Here is a 14,259-nt window from a genome sequence, read left to right on the forward strand (position 1 = left end):
GTGAATTCAATTTGACAAATGAGTAAGAATGCCAAAACTTTCAAATATTTTTTTAAATAGATTGATCTTTGCCGGGGGAGAGGAATGATTTTTTTCTGTTGTACTGAGTAGAAAAGTGTTGATTACCATTATAGAGAGAGAGAGAAAGAAAGATAAGATGAGAGTGTAGAAAGATAAAAAGAAGAGAAGAAAGAGCAAATAATACTTTCGCTTTTCCGAGTAAAATTGGTGGGTCCTAGTATGCACCTACTTGATAAGGAGTAAAATTGGTGGGTCCTAATATGCACCTACTTGATAAGTGCTTGCTACCTTATGTGTAGCTACGTTCCTAACGTATTAAACTTGTGTTTTAACTAATTTGGAGTGGAGTAAACCTGCTGAAATTACTCAAGTATTCTTGGGAAAGAAAGTGTGCATTTAATTTTACTCTCGACGATGTCAGGAATATTTGGAGTGGAGTAAACCTGCTGAAATTACTCAAGTATTCTTGGGAAAGAAAGTGTGCATTTAATTTTACTCTCGACGATTGGACAAATAAACAACAATAATTTGTCCTTAGCTAATATGTAACTTTTTCTAGGGAATTTTTCCCCATCAGTACCTACCTAGGTATAAGGGGTATAAGGTATAACATTAAAGAAATGGTAAAAAAAAGAGAGAAAGAAATGGATTTACACTATAGAGTGCAATCTCTATCACTCAACCCAGAGACAAATAAACAACAATAATTTGTCCTTAGCTAATATGTAACTTTTTCTAGGGAATTTTTCCCCATCAGTACCTACCTAGGTATAAGGTATAACATTAAAGAAATGGTAAAAAAAAAGAGAGAAAGAAAGGAAGAAATGGATTTACACTATAGAGTGCAATCTCTATCACTCAACCCAGTTCGACGATTGCTTTACTATTAGGTAAGGAGATGGCACCAAAGGAATAATGGTGTGCACATGTGAATTCATGTTGGTACTTGGTATTGACGTACTGACCCCATGGAACATACCTAATTATTGAGATGACGATTTTAATTAATCAACAAATGAATTTATTTTTGTCTGATCATTACTATAAATCATTCTGGGTCTAATCATCTTATACTGTAAGATAGTTTAAGGCTTTGTAGGTATTTACTATTTAGAACATTTAGACAAAAAAATATTTTAAGGCCAAACATCACAAGAATGTTTTGACATATCTTGAGCTTGGTTAAATTAATTTGGTCACCCATGTTCATCTTAAGTAAGATGTGCAACATCATCTACATTAATAATTATTCTATCATCCTTTTTTTCACTTAATAATGTTATTCCTCTAGGCAAAATAAATTGCTCATTCAGAAATTTTCCAAGAGAAATGCCTGATCTGGGGTTCGAATCCCATTCTAACATGAAATTAAAACACTTTTTGGGGAAAAGATGTATGAAAGATGTGGGTTCCATAAACATGAAACCTGTAAATAATGTAATTTACAGTAGGGTTCTAAATAATCATGTCCCCATCATTGAAACACATATGGTGTGGTAAAGGCAAATACCTACTTATTATTTATGATTGTTTTACAATTGAAAGGTTTTTTTTTTTTTTTTTTTTTTTTTTTTTTTTTTTTTTTTTTTTTTTTTTAGGGGGTAGAAAAAAAAAAAACTCAATTTGTTAAAGTCTCTACATTGTAATTTCTCTAAAATGAAAGATATAAAAAATAAAACCCAATGTATAAAAAGATGAAAAAAAAGAGAAATAATAATGAGAAAAAAAAAACATTTAAGATATCTTGAAATGTGTAAAATTGTTTCTTCTGCCTTCATTATTTCCTTTAATAGTAACCTTGACCTGACACTTCTATGCACTTCTTTATTTCCGTTTTCTTCACATTGAAGAGGTTGAATGATGCCATGGTTTGATGGCTATAGTGTTGCTCTAGTTTATTTAATCAGTATATGCTGCAATGACAAAAAAATTTATGTTAAAAATTGGTCACAGTCAAAAATGGGATGGATCTTTTTTAAAGGTAGTTATTTGCAATTTCCATTGGCCCTAATTTTATTGTCTCTTCATTATGATTTCATAGGTTTTTTAGGACCCATCTTTCCAATGTCCTAATTTTTCCCCTTTGGTCCTTGCCTTCATCAATCAATCCACTTGATTTTTTGGTATCTCTTCTTTTTTAATTGGCACCTACATACCCAATTTCTTTATTCCAATCTAGATCTTCCCTTTCTCCATTGAAAATTAATTTTTTTTCTTCATCTGTTAAAAAAAATCTAAAAAAAAAAAAAACAACTCTAGGCCTTCTCTACTGTTAAACCTTGTTCTTTTATTTATTTATTTTAATCTCCCTTAAATACCTTGAATTCCCAACATGTTGTTATGTCCTCACGATTATTTCCATGTTAGGTTTTGTCACATTTGTGGCTGGTACATAGTTATTAGTTTGCACACAGTTTTCAGAAGGAATGAACCATATAGGTAGGTGAATCTTTAACTCTTGAATCTTGATGCTTGGATTACTGAGGGATTGTATTGAAAAGTAAGTACCTCTAATTTCATTTTTTATAACTTTTTTTCAACTTTAGTTGTGATAAATTTCATTTTAACATTTAAATCGTTTTTTTTTTTTTTTTAATATATATATTTTAGTTCAATTGAAAAGTATAAAATTGTGGTGTGACTTGTGTTCTTGTGTGTGTGTTGGCTGTCCTTGTGTTTTAGGTTTCAGAATGTAGGTAGGTAGTGGGTATAAAGGGTATAGTAATAAGGCATTTATTCATAACTGGTACGTTCAAATAATCTCAGCTAAATTAATAATAATAATAATAATAATAATAATTACTAGTAGGTAAGTCAAAGATAAGATAAATCAGGCTAATGTGGAAAGAACGCTATATTAATTTGAAATTAAGGTAGCTTAAAAACTCCGATAAATTTTTACGTTGGTGGTAATTTTAGTTTTATTTTTAAATACCTAGTAGGTACGTAACGGGTGAGAGTTAAACTTCCGACTTGGCCGTTGACGGTAACTATCCGACATTCTGAAAGGTATTTAGGTACATAGTAACATAACTACGCGACATTCTTAAGAACCATTATAATATTATAAAGGTCTCGGGTTCGATTTCCAGATCAGACTCAACAGAAGTAGCTCCCTACTGTAACTTCTCACACGAACATATTACGGACACACGAGTACTTACTTGGACACAGATGTGTGATAGGATGTTAATGTGTATTGTTTATGATTGAATTTAAAAATTATTGTTTTATGGTTTGAATGTGAAAAAGTAAAACGACGATTAATGATCAAAGTGTGATTTTTACGATTGAAAGTAAAGATATAAAGTGTACAATTGAAAGTATAAATTCAAAGGCTACTACTGTTGAAGGTAATTGAAAGTTTACTAGTTCAAAGCGTAAGTTGTAAGTTCTACGATTGAAGGAAAAATAGTATAGTCTACGATTGAAGAAAAAATAGTAAAGTCCACGATTGAAGAGAAAATAGTAAAGTCTACGATTGAAGTCAAAAGTTCAAAATATATGATTAAAGGTAAAAGTGCGAAGTCTTATAGGTAAATGTTCAAAGCCCAAGTTCTACGATTGAAGAAAAAATAGTAAAGTCTACGATTGAAGTTGAAATTGTAAAGTTAACGGTTCAATGTAAAGAGTTTTGGTAGATTTTTGGTAAAATTGTAATTTTTGTAGTTGGAGGTGAGTGAATGTGTATTGTCTGATTGAATGTGAAAACTCATGCCTACAACTTAAGATTAAATTCTACGATTGAAGTTGAAATTGTAAAGTTGATTCAAGGTAAAATGATAGATCTACGATTTTTGGTAAAATTTCAATGTTTTTAGTTGGAGGTGAGTGATGTAGGTAGTGTATCTATATGATTGGAGGTAAAAATTGTTGTTAAAGTTGAATGTGAAAATGTAAAACTACGATTTGCGATCAAAGTGAGAATTTTACGGTTGAAAGTACATCTACGATTGAAGTTAATATTTCAAAATCTGTGATGAAAGGTGAAAGTGTGAAGTCTTAAAGTAAAAATTTTCAAGTGTGGGTAATAGTCTAATTATTAAAGGTAAAAGTGTGAAGTCAACGATTTGAAGTAAAATAAATGTGTAAAGTCTACGATTTAAAATAAAGGTAAATCTACGATTGAATGTGAAAGTATCAAGTCAACGATTTAAAATAAAGATTTGAAATTTACTATTGAAGGTAAATCCACGGTGGAAGGCAAGGGTGTGAAGTCTACGATTTATAGTAAATGTGTAAAATCTATGTTTAAAGGTAAAAGTATGAAGTCTATGATTTAAAGTAATTGTGTAATCTACGATTAAAGGTAAAAGTATGATGTCAAAGATTTAAAATAAAGGTAAAATCTACGATTAAAGGTAAAAATGCGAAGTCTACGATTCAAAGTAAACGTGTAAAATCTACGATTGAAGGTAAAAGTTTGATGTCAACGTTTTTAAGAAAAGTTAAAATCTACGATGAAATTTGAAAGAGTGCAGTCTAGGATTTATAGTAAAGATTAAATTAAAAATCTACGATTGAAGGTAAATTCTACGTTATAAAGTAAAGGTGTAAAATCTACGATTGAAGTTAAAAGTGTAAAGTCTGCGATTTAAATTAGTAAAGGTTTAAAATCTTCGATTTAAAGTAAAGATTAAAAATCTACAATTGAAGGTAAAAGTGTGAAGTCTACGATTTAAAGTAAAAGTGTAAAATCTACGATTGAAGGTAAATGTGTGATGTCAATGAAGTAAAGGTGTTGGTAAAACCTACAATCCAAGGTAAAAGTGCTAAGCCTACGATTTAAAGTAAAAATGTAAATATCTACAATCAAAACTAAAAGTGTGATGTCAACGTTTAAGAAAACGTAAAATCTACGATCAAATTTAAAAGAGTGAAGTCTACAATTTAAAGTAAACGTGTAAAATCTACGATTGAAGGTAAATGTGTAATAAAATAAAGGTAAAATCTACGATCAAAGGTAAAAATGTGAAGTCTACGATTTAAAATAAAAATGTTAAATCTACGATCAAAGGTAAAAGTGTGAAGCATACGATTTATAGTTAATGTGTAAACTCTACGATTGAGGGTAAATGTGTGATGTCAATAAAGTAAAGATGTGAAATCTACGGTTGAAGGTAAAAATATGAAGTCTATGATTAAAGTAATTGTGTAAAATCTACGATTGAAGGTAAAAGTATGATGTCAAAGATTTAAAATAAAGGTAAAATCTACGATCAAAGGTAAAAATGTGAAGTCTACGATTTAAAATAAAAATGTTAAATCTACGATCAAAGGTAAAAGTGTGAAGCATACGATTTATAGTTAATGTGTAAACTCTACGATTGAGGGTAAATGTGTGATGTCAATAAAGTAAAGATGTGAAATCTACGGTTGAAGGTAAAAATATGAAGTCTATGATTAAAGTAATTGTGTAAAATCTACGATTGAAGGTAAAAGTATGATGTCAAAGATTTAAAATAAAGGTAAAATCTACGATCAAAGGTAAAAATGTGAAGTCTACGATTTAAAATAAAAATGTTAAATCTACGATCAAAGGTAAAAGTGTGAAGCATACGATTTATAGTTAATGTGTAAACTCTACGATTGAGGGTAAATGTGTGATGTCAATAAAGTAAAGATGTGAAATCTACGGTTGAAGGTAAAAATATGAAGTCTATGATTAAAGTAATTGTGTAAAATCTACGATTGAAGGTAAAAGTATGATGTCAAAGATTTAAAATAAAGGTAAAATCTACGATCAAAGGTAAAAATGTGAAGTCTACGATTTAAAATAAAAATGTTAAATCTACGATCAAAGGTAAAAGTGTGAAGCATACGATTTATAGTTAATGTGTAAACTCTACGATTGAGGGTAAATGTGTGATGTCAATAAAGTAAAGATGTGAAATCTACGGTTGAAGGTAAAAGTGTGAGGTATACAATTTAAAATAAAGGTAAAATCTACGATTGAAGGTAAATGTGTAATATAATCAAAGGTAAAAATGTGAAGTCTACGATTTAAAATAAAAATGTTAAATCTACGATCAAAGGTAAAAGTGTGAAGCATACGAGTTATAGTTAATGTGTAAACTCTACGATTGAGGGTAAATGTGTGATGTCAATAAAGTAAAGATGTGAAATCTACGGTTGAAGGTAAAAGTGTGAGCTATACAATTTAAAATAAAGGTAAAAATCTACGATTGAAGGTAAATGTGTAATATCAATAAAGTAAAGATTTAAAATAAAGGTAAAATCTGCGAACAATGTTACAAGTGTGAAGTCTACGATTTAAAGTAAAGATGTAAAATCTACGATCGAAGGCCAACATGTGAAGTATACGATTTAAAATAAATGTGTAAAATCTACGATTGGAGGTAAATGTGTGATGTGAATTAAGTAAAGGTGTAAAATCTACGATCAAAGTAAAAGTGTGAAGTCTACGATTTAAAGTAAAAGTGTAAAATCTACGATTGAAGGTAAAAGTGTAATGTCAACGTTTTTAAGAAAGGGTAAAATGTACTATCAAATTTAAAAGAGTGATTGAAGGTAAAGTGTAAAATTCTACGCTATAAAACAAAGATGTAAAATCTACGAATAAAGGGATAAAAGTGTGAAGTCTGCGATTTAAAGTAAAAGTGTAAAATCTACGATTGAAGGTAAATGTGTGGATGTCAATAAAGTAAAGGTGTAGGTAAAATCTACGATTGAAGGTTAAAGTATTAATTCAAAAATTTAAATTAAGGAAAAAATCTACGATCAAAGGTAAAAGTGCCAAGTCTAAGATTCATAGTAAATTTGTAAAATCTACGATTGAAGGTAAATGTGTAATGTCAATAAAGGAATGTGTAAAATCTACCATTAAAGGTAAAAGTTTAAATTCTTTGATTAAAAGATTAAGTAGTGTAAAAGTGTGAAGTCTGCGATTTAAAGTAAAAGTGTAAAATCTACGATTGAAGGTAAATGTGTGGATGTCAATAAAGTAAAGGTGTAGGTAAAATCTACGATTGAAGGTTAAAGTATTAATTCAAAAATTTAAATTAAGGAAAAAATCTACGATCAAAGGTAAAAGTGCCAAGTCTAAGATTCATAGTAAATTTGTAAAATCTACGATTGAAGGTAAATGTGTAATGTCAATAAAGGAATGTGTAAAATCTACCATTAAAGGTAAAAGTTTAAATTCTTTGATTAAAAGATTAAGTAGTGTAAAAGTGTGAAGTCTGCGATTTAAAGTAAAAGTGTAAAATCTACGATTGAAGGTAAATGTGTGGATGTCAATAAAGTAAAGGTGTAGGTAAAATCTACGATTGAAGGTTAAAGTATTAATTCAAAAATTTAAATTAAGGAAAAAATCTACGATCAAAGGTAAAAGTGCCAAGTCTAAGATTCATAGTAAATTTGTAAAATCTACGATTGAAGGTAAATGTGTAATGTCAATAAAGGAATGTGTAAAATCTACCATTAAAGGTAAAAGTTTAAATTCTTTGATTAAAAGATTAAGTAGTGTAAAAGTGTGAAGTCTGCGATTTAAAGTAAAAGTGTAAAATCTACGATTGAAGGTAAATGTGTGGATGTCAATAAAGTAAAGGTGTAGGTAAAATCTACGATTGAAGGTTAAAGTATTAATTCAAAAATTTAAATTAAGGAAAAAATCTACGATCAAAGGTAAAAGTGCCAAGTCTAAGATTCATAGTAAATTTGTAAAATCTACGATTGAAGGTAAATGTGTAATGTCAATAAAGGAATGTGTAAAATCTACCATTAAAGGTAAAAGTTTAAATTCTTTGATTAAAAGATTAAGTAGTGTAAAAGTGTGAAGTCTGCGATTTAAAGTAAAAGTGTAAAATCTACGATTGAAGGTAAATGTGTGGATGTCAATAAAGTAAAGGTGTAGGTAAAATCTACGATTGAAGGTTAAAGTATTAATTCAAAAATTTAAATTAAGGAAAAAATCTACGATCAAAGGTAAAAGTGCCAAGTCTAAGATTCATAGTAAATTTGTAAAATCTACGATTGAAGGTAAATGTGTAATGTCAATAAAGGAATGTGTAAAATCTACCATTAAAGGTAAAAGTTTAAATTCTTTGATTAAAAGATTAAGTAGTGTAAAAGTGTGAAGTCTGCGATTTAAAGTAAAAGTGTAAAATCTACGATTGAAGGTAAATGTGTGGATGTCAATAAAGTAAAGGTGTAGGTAAAATCTACGATTGAAGGTTAAAGTATTAATTCAAAAATTTAAATTAAGGAAAAAATCTACGATCAAAGGTAAAAGTGCCAAGTCTAAGATTCATAGTAAATTTGTAAAATCTACGATTGAAGGTAAATGTGTAATGTCAATAAAGGAATGTGTAAAATCTACCATTAAAGGTAAAAGTTTAAATTCTTTGATTAAAAGATTAAGTAGTGTAAAAGTGTGAAGTCTGCGATTTAAAGTAAAAGTGTAAAATCTACGATTGAAGGTAAAAGTGTGAAGTCTACGATTTGAAGTAAAAATCAATGATCAAAACTAAAAGTGTGATGTCAACATTTAAGAAAAGGTAAAATCTACGATTTAAAGTAAACGTGTAAAATATACGATTGAAGGTAAATGTGTAATGTCAATGAAGTAAATGTGTAAAATCAAAGATTAATGGTAAAAGCGTAAAGTCTACGATTTAAAGTAAAGGTATAAAATCTACGATTGAAGGCAAAAGTGTGAAGCCTACGCTATGATTGAAAGTAAAAGTGTAAAATCCACGATAAAAAGTATAAGTGTATGTCTACGATTTAAAGTAAATGTGTTAAATCTACGGTAAAAAAAAGGTGTAAAATTCACGATTGAAGGTAAATTTGTTATGTCAATAAAGTAAATGTGAAAATGTGTAAAATCTATGATTGAAGGTAAAAGTGTGATGTCAACGATTTAAATTAAATTTCAGAAACCTACGATTGAAGGTAAAAGTGTAAAATTCTACGACATTATGAAAAGGCGGAAAATCTACCATTGAAGGTAAACGTATGATGTCAAAGATTTAAAATAAAGGTAAAATCTACGATCCAAGGTAAAAGTGCAAAATCTACGATTGAAGGTAAAAGTGTAAAGTCTCCGATTTAAAGTAAAAGTTTAAAATCCACGATAAAGTAAAAAGGTGTTAAATACCTACAAGATTTAATGTAAAGTGTAAAATCTTAAAGTAAAGTCGTAAAATATACGATTCAAGTTAAACGTGTATAAATTAAAGGAGTAAAATCCACGATTAAAGGTAAATATGTGAAGACTACGATAGCTATAAGTATAAATTCTACGTTTGTGTGTAAAAGTATAAATTCTACATTTGTAATTAAAAGTGTCAATTCTATGATTGTAAGTGAAAGTATGAACTCTACGTTTGTAGGTACTAGTATAAATTCTACGATTGTAAATAAATGGTTACCTATTCCACTATTGAAGGTAAAAGCGAATGTTTTTGGTTTCTTTATATTTGTAATTTTGTTATGTGATGTCAACGATTTAAAATAAATGTCTAAAATCTACGATTGAATTTAAAAGATTAAAGTCTACGATATAAAGCAAAAGTGTAAAATCAACGATTGAAGGTAAAAGTATGAAATTGACGATTTAAAGTAAATGTGTTCTACGGAGGTATAAAATCTATGATTGAAGGCAAAAGTGTGAAGTCTACGCTACGATTGAAAGTAAAAGTGTAAAATCCACGATATAAAGTAAAATTGTATCTCTACGATTTAAAGTAAATGTGTTAAATCTACGGTATTTTTTTTTTTTTTTTTTTAATTATATTTTATTTTCTTAGTTGACCGACTTTTATCACTACCTAGTAACTTTTTATGTTTTAGATAGGTAGTTATTTAATTTCGTTATTTTACCCTACATATACGTATTGTAAACCTTATTTAGCATTGTTCTAACGATATTCTGTATTGTTTGTGTGTTTTAGGTCCAACCAGTGACAAATAAATTTCATGATTAGGGCAAATTGACGTTAGGACAGAGTTTTCCTGACGATCTGTAGTTTCGAAGATATTTGTTAAAAACTCCCTATGTGATTATCTGCAAATTTAAGTTTTGTTCTAATATCCGTCACTCCTTAATACCAATCGTTCTACTGATCCGGAGTGAATTCAATTTGACAAATGAGTAAGAATGCCAAAACTTTCAAATATTTTTTTAAATAGATTGATCTTTGCCGGGGGGAGAGGAATGATTTTTTTCTGTTGTACTGAGTAGAAAAGTGTTGATTACCATTATGTAAACGTATGGATGTCAAAGATTTAAAATAAAGGTAAAATCTACGATCCAAGGTAAAAGTGCGAAGTCTACGATTTACAGTAAAAATCAATGATCAAAACTAAAAGTGTGATGTCAACATTTAAGAAAAGGTAAAATCTACGATTTAAAGTAAACGTGTAAAATATACGATTGAAGGTAAATGTGTAATGTCAATGAAGTAAATGTGTAAAATCAAAGATTAATGGTAAAAGCGTAAAGTCTACGATTTAAAGTAAAGGTATAAAATCTACGATTGAAGGCAAAAGTGTGAAGCCTACGCTATGATTGAAAGTAAAAGTGTAAAATCCGCGATAAAAAGTAAAAGTGTATGTCTAATTGTCTACGATTTAAAGTAAATGTGGTAAATCTACGGTCTGGTTTTTAAAATAAAACGTGTGAAGGTACAGGTTTTACATTAGGTATCGTGAATGTCCGTCGAGCGCTGTAGTAGCCTCTTTTCCCCCTCTTATTTTTCTTCTATATCAGCTGACATTACTCAGGCCACCATCTCACAGCTCACACAACATTGCGATACATTTCACTCTTTCTCTTTTGCTTCGTTGTGCATTCTGTTTCTAGCTCATTATTACATTGTAAATTTTTACTTTTGAGTATAAAATATTATAAGATAAAAAGAAGAGAAGAAAGAGCAAATAATACTTTCGCTTTTCCGAGTAAAATTGGTGGGTCCTAGTATGCACCTACTTGATAAGTGCTTGCTACCTTATGTGTAGCTACGTTCCTAACGTATTAAACTTGTGTTTTAACTAATTAACTTGTTTGTATGTTCTAGGTCGACATAATTTATAGGCAGACATGACTGCGTTTAAATGAGAGGGGGCTACGTTGATGAGTTGTTGACAATGTTGACTGGTCGACAACGTAATAACAGCAATAGGACAAACATTAGGTTGTATGTTGTACACAAAGCATCTGCACCAGTACACGTATTCCTATCTAATATCCTAACACTCAATCTGCACTCATAAGCAGTTGAGTAGAACTCAGCTCATCACCCAAATTGCCGTAAGCAAGTTTTCAACTTTTTCAAACCTATTTTCAGATTTTGATCCTGAAAGGTCATGTGAATAATAACAAGTACTTATCATTTTGCCCTACACCTTATCCTTATGAAATATAACCATCAGTACCTTGGTGAATTTTTGTGTGCTTACCTATTGTTACAGGAGGCACCTGAAATATTTTCATACAGATGTTTCCCCTTCCTGGTATAGGTTCTTACCGTTTCATTTGGATTTTTTTTTTACTTCCATTTAGTAAGGTTCACTCCTTGTGGTGATGGTGATGTTCTGTTCTAAATTTTCTTTCAAGAGAAACGCCTTTTGATTTGCTTCACATATCTTGAAAGCTTCTTATTCTGCTTCAGTCTGTCAATTTTGTGTGCAAATTTTGGGTCTAGCTTCAATGTGAGCTATCCAATTTATTTCTGTATTCCATGGTTTAAATTTCAAGTGTTATAAGTAGGTAGGTGCAATATTTTTTCCCAGCCAATTAGTGTCTTAAATTTGAAAATTTGTAATACCTATGCTACCAATTGATCGTAATTGTGTGTGTTATTTGGTATTTACTTAGGTAAGTGAAAATGTGTAAAATCTATGATTGAAGGTAAAAGTGTGATGTCAACGATTTAAATTAAATTTCAGAAACCTACGATTGAAGGTAAACGTATGGATGTCAAAGATTTAAAATAAAGGTAAAATCTACGATCCAAGGTAAAAGTGCGAAGTCTACGATTTACAGTAAAAATGTGAAATCTACGAATTAAGGCGAAAGTGTAAAGTCTTTCTCTTTTGCTTCGTTGTGCATTCTGTTTCTAGCTCATTATTACATTGTAAATTTTTACTTTTGAGTATAAAATATTATTTTAGAGTTTAGAGTGTGAGTTTCGTGTAGAATTTTCATACCCTTGGATTTGCAAGGTGAATTCCGCCATTATTTTGTAGGTACTGTTAATATGCATGCAATTTTCTTTGTACAGACACCCTTTTGTTCTTGTATTTTTGGAAGGAAAAAGGAAAGTAAAAATGGGTCAGTCGAAAAGACAGTAAATTTGGTCATAGTATGTGGTATTTATTTTGGTATTTTAGGGTGGGTTTTACCTGATATATGGACGTTTGTAAACATCATGCATACAATGCACACTTGACTTGGCAGGTATTAGGTAATGGCTGATAGTTCACAATGCCATATGGAGAAAATCATTATTAGGGTGGGTTTTACCTGATATATGGACGTTTGTAAACATCATGCATACAATGCACACTTGACTTGGCAGGTATTAGGTAATGGCTGGTAGTTCACAATGCCATATGGAGAAAATCATTAATATGATTATATGAATTCACAATCAGAGTGTACAAGTATGTGCTTATAACACGGAAATTGTTGATCTTTTTGTTTTTTACTTAAGAGGTGGTAATTGTACAAGATTAATACATAATTTTAATAATTATTAAACCTTGAACTTTCTGTCTTGATTTCACAGGTTTACAGGATCATATGTCATAGTATGGTGTGAATGCATGAATTGTTCACGAGTATGGGTTTATTATTGAGCTAGAATGAGATCATAGTGATCATGTGAAGTGATGTGTTCTCCAATTCAAATTGTATTATGTAAGATGTTGGCTTCCATTTCCATTAAAAAAAACTCTGGAAAAAGGGTGTCACCAGAAAGTGAGTTGTTAAATTCTCAAAGCAATAGGAAGAATGTTCAATCTCCAGACCCTGAAAAAAAGGTACCAAATAATTTGGCAATGAAAAAAACAGTGAGTTTGAAATATGTATTGAAGTAAGTTGAGCTAAATGTAAAGAAATATTGAAGTAAGCTGAACAAAATGTAAAGAAATATTGAAGTAAGTTGAGCAAAATGTGAAGAAATATTGAAGTAAGCTGAACAAAATGTAAAGAAATATTGAAGTAAGTTGAGCAAAATGTAAAGAAATATTGAAGTAAGTTGAGCAAAATCTGAAAGTGAGTTTGAAAACCTTTGAATTGAGTTGGTCATTACATGGAAAGCTCTGATATCTACCTAAAATCAAATAAGTGAGTTTATTAGCCATAATAAAAAATGGTCACTAATGACATGGAAGATGATATCCTAAAAGTGAGTCTATGAGTAATGTTTTCACTACTAAATGATATGAAAATTTGAATTAAAGTTGAAAATAATAATAATGAAAATTGTTGATGATGAGGAATGAAATATTCAAGTTTTACCAAAGTTGGAAAAGTTCAAAACAGCAGTTGTAAAATGTAATTTGGAATGTTCATTGATCCAAATTACCTGGTTGTGAATGTCAAAAAGCATAAAATAAAAGTATGTCTATGCATATGAATTAAAGGTAAAAGTGTGAAGTCAACGATTTGAAGTAAAATAAATGTGTAAAGTCTACGATTTAAAATAAAGGTAAATCTACGATTGAAAGTGAAAGTATCAAGTCAACGATTTAAAATAAAGGTTTGAAATTTACTATTGAAGGTAAATCCACGGTGGAAGGCAAGGGTGTGAAGTCTACGATTTACAGTAAATGTGTAAAATCTATGTTTAAAGGTAAAAGTATGAAGTCTATGATTTAAAGTAATTGTGTAATCTACGATTGAAGGTAAAAGTATGATGTCAAAGATATAAAATAAAGGTAAAATCTACGATTAAAGGTAAAAATGCGAAGTCTACGATTCAATGTAAACGTGTAAAATCTACGATTGAAGGTAAAAGTTTGATGTCAACGTTTTTAAGAAAAGTTAAAATCTACGATGAAATTTGAAAGAGTGCAGTCTAGGATTTATAGTAAAGATTAAAAATCTACGATTGAAGGTAAATTCTACGCTATAAAGTAAAGGTGTAAAATCTACGATTGAAGTTAAAAGTATAAAGTCTACGATTTAAATTAGTAAAGGTTTAAAATCTTCGATTTAAAGTAAAGATTAAAAATCTACGATTGAAGGTAAAAGTGTGAAGTCAAAGT

At 29.7% G+C, this 14,259-nt stretch overlaps 1 long non-coding RNA gene across 3 annotated transcripts; it reads left to right on the forward strand.

The window, feature by feature from the left end:
• The first annotated feature begins 889 nt into the window (after positions 1-889).
• On the forward strand, positions 890-13,225 carry LOC103512970. Of its 3 annotated transcripts, none has more exons than XR_003392524.1 (3): positions 890-911; positions 9,939-10,138; positions 11,064-11,676. It is a non-coding gene; the product is annotated as an uncharacterized LOC103512970 (long non-coding RNA). The 3 variants fall into 3 exon arrangements; XR_541572.3 differs by lacking the exon at positions 890-911 and adding an exon at positions 12,777-13,225 and having other exon boundaries at positions 9,760-10,138; positions 11,064-11,296; XR_003392523.1 differs by lacking the exon at positions 890-911 and having other exon boundaries at positions 9,760-10,138.
• The last annotated feature ends 1,034 nt before the right edge of the window (positions 13,226-14,259 follow it).

This window comes from Diaphorina citri, unplaced genomic scaffold, assembly GCF_000475195.1.
Source record: "Diaphorina citri unplaced genomic scaffold, Diaci psyllid genome assembly version 1.1 scaffold906, whole genome shotgun sequence".
NCBI classification, from domain to species: Eukaryota; Metazoa; Arthropoda; class Insecta; order Hemiptera; family Psyllidae; genus Diaphorina; species Diaphorina citri.